Source organism: Amblyomma mixtum, chromosome 3 (assembly GCF_055824585.1).
Source record: "Amblyomma mixtum isolate Tamu chromosome 3, ASM5582458v1, whole genome shotgun sequence".
NCBI lineage: Eukaryota > Metazoa > Arthropoda > Arachnida > Ixodida > Ixodidae > Amblyomma > Amblyomma mixtum.
In genome coordinates, this window is record NC_143014.1 from 378,499,885 (window position 1) to 378,502,803 (window position 2,919).

The 2,919-nt window shown below is 53.1% G+C and overlaps 1 pseudogene; it reads left to right on the forward strand.

The window, feature by feature from the left end:
- The first annotated feature begins 385 nt into the window (after positions 1 to 385).
- On the forward strand, positions 386 to 1,759 carry LOC149356923 (DDB1- and CUL4-associated factor 12 homolog pseudogene; annotated as a pseudogene).
- The last annotated feature ends 1,160 nt before the right edge of the window (positions 1,760 to 2,919 follow it).

Below are 2,919 nucleotides of genomic sequence, written 5' to 3' on the forward strand. Positions count from 1 at the left end.
ACATCATTGCAACTGGTCGCTTACCCTGTTAAATCCATATGAAATTCCACCGAATGTCCAAAAAGCGTATTTTATTTTATTCCTGAAATATCTAATATGTTTATTTATTAAAGATTTTTAACAATTCATACATATTTCCTAATGTCAAACATTCTACTATATTTCTTAGCTTTTTTTCCCGCCTTTTTTTTCCTTGGCATTCACCACCATACCTTGGCCAATCCCCCCGCGTGGGTGTGTGCCATTTTCATATGGTGAAGAAGAAGAGGACGAAGGGCGGCGCCGCGAGGACTGTGCCTGCAAGTAGACGCTAAGATCGTTTCCGCGCAGTTGTGTAAGCTGGAAGAAAACCGTCCAGGTGTCAAAGGCGGCGAAAGCAAAGGCGATGGCTCACGTAAGAAAACTGAGCGTTAGCGGGTCCCGCTCAGCCGAAGACCGCACTGATGCAAGCACTGTATCCTACAAGTTCGCTTGGCCTGGTGAGTCGACATCCAGCAGCGAACTAGTGACGCCACGGTTCTTCAGCGACCCGTTGCGTCTTGCGCATCTGGAATCGCTCACCCGAGGTGACCTGTACTGCTCTAGAAGGACATCGCGCAATTTCGGCGACTACGTGCAGTGTCGTGAGCTCGGACTTCAGTACCGACAACGTCTCCGCGTGGACAAGACCTACGGCACTCGACACCTGCTCCAGAATGGCCTGTTCCACGAGCGCGAGATTAGCCTGGGCCGCATCGACAAGATATTCTGCTCGGCCTGGCTCTCGGAGCGCCAGATAGTGTTCGGCACCAGGTGCAACAAGCTCATGGTCCTCGACACGGAGGACGGCAAGCTCGGCCAGATCCCGAGCCTGCAGAGCTCGCTCGCGAGCCCGCTGCCCGAGAACCACTGCGGGATCCACGCGCTGCAGATGAACCCATCGCGAACTCTGCTCGCCACGGGGGCGCGCCACTCGAACGACACGGCCGTGTACAGGCTGCCGACGTTGGACCCCGTCTGTGTCGGTGAACGGGCTCACACGGACTGCATCTTTGACCTGGCATGGCTCGACGACGAGTTTTACGTGACTGGCTCGCGGGACGCCACGCTCGCCCTGTGGAGAGTGCAGGAGACTAGAGGCTTCTCCTGGCCCGAGTCCGCGCTGACGCCGAGGCAGATGCGACCGCTGGCCGTGCGTGGCTGCAAGGACGCCGACAAGGTGCGCGCCCTGCTCTTCAGCCGTCAGCACAGCGAGATCGTCGCACTGTCGCTAAACGCGTACATCCACCAGTGGGATGCGTGCACGCTGCGCTGGAAGGCGTCCTACAAGATCCCCTATTGCCAGGAGAACGCCTGCCTGGCGCAGCAGCCCGAGCGGAGGGTCTACGCCGTTGGTTCTAAGTCGTATGTGACATTCCTGGACTCGCGGACACTGCAGCAGACGCACAAGGTGCCTTCCAAGTGCAGCGACTGTGGAATCTGCTCGCTGAGCTTCATGGACGATTTGCTGACCATCGGGACGGGCATTGGCGTGATAATGTTCTTCGACCTGCGCGCCTCCAAGTACCTGGAGGGCGCCGACCGTTCGCGTTACAGCATGCTCAAGGCCAACAGGGGCTGGGTCCAGTCGGCCGAACTGTTCCCCGAGGTTTTCTGGAACGCCGAGTACGACCCGGCCATCTACACGCACTGCTATGACCCGTCGGGACTGCGGCTCTTTGCGGCCGGCGGGCCACTGCCTGCTCTCCTCCAGGGCAACTATGCCGGTTTGTGGTACTGACGAGGGAGTAACCTACGGCACTGGACACCTAGTAGAGGCACCGGCCGGTGTACTGAAGATACTTAGATATGTGGACGATTACCTCGTCGTTGTTAGGAACGATAGCTTTACTCAGCCTGTGCTGGACACCTTTGTCAGGAATGGCCATGGTCTTACCTTTACCACAGAGTCTATTCAACATGGCAGGATTCAGTTTCTGGATCTAGAACTGAGGCTTGAGCCGGGGCATGTTTGCTGGTTGTATTCGCCACGCTCCGTCAAGAGGTTACTAAGCTTCCATTCGGGGCATTCATAGTTCGTGAAAGACGGCGTTGCCACTTCATGTATTCGAGCCGATCTAAATAAGTCGTGCCTCCATTCGAATGAGGAAAGTGAAAAGCCAAATTGCCAGGCTCAGGGAGGCAGGTTTCCCTGAAGCTGCGATTGGAAGGCTGTGCGAAAGAATGGTGTCAAATGAAATCCAACCACATCCGTGAAGCAGCCAAGCGCCAGAGGGTCGCGGTTATTCCGTATGTCCACTCGGTCTCTCACCGTCTGAAGAAAGTGGGTCGTAAATATGAGGTAGACGTTTTATTTTCATCCCGTAGAAAATTGAGTAATATTTTCCCTGCTGTACAAAGAAGGCGTGAGTCCCTACTTGGTAGGAGGACCGAAAGTGAATGCACAACTAATCATGCTGAAAGGAGGGTCGATTGCGTGAAAGGGGTAGTATACAGAATTCCCCTGTCTTGCGGCGCATGGTATGTAGGGCAGACAGGACGCTGTTTAAACGACCGCCTGAGGGAACATTTTAATTCATTGGACAAAGCAGGCGGATCAGATTTAGCTCTGCATTGAAGACAACGTGAACACACCTGTACCCCTCTGCTTCAAGACACGTCTGTAGTTTTCCAACACAAAGATCAGACGGTAAGAGAATTAGTAGAGGCCTATCACATTGATAAGGGGGGTTCTGCGTGTGTCGCTAAACCATCATTGTCATTGATGAATCGTGAATTTGCCCTTCTTGAGAAGTCGTTGCCGGATGTTTAAGATAAGTAGGTTTTTTGTGTGTTTGGCGCGATTATGTATATATATATATATATATATATATGTCTTTTGTGTTAATAAATTTTCAGTCGAAAGTCAGCGCTCGTGTTGTTGTGTGTGTAAATGTCATC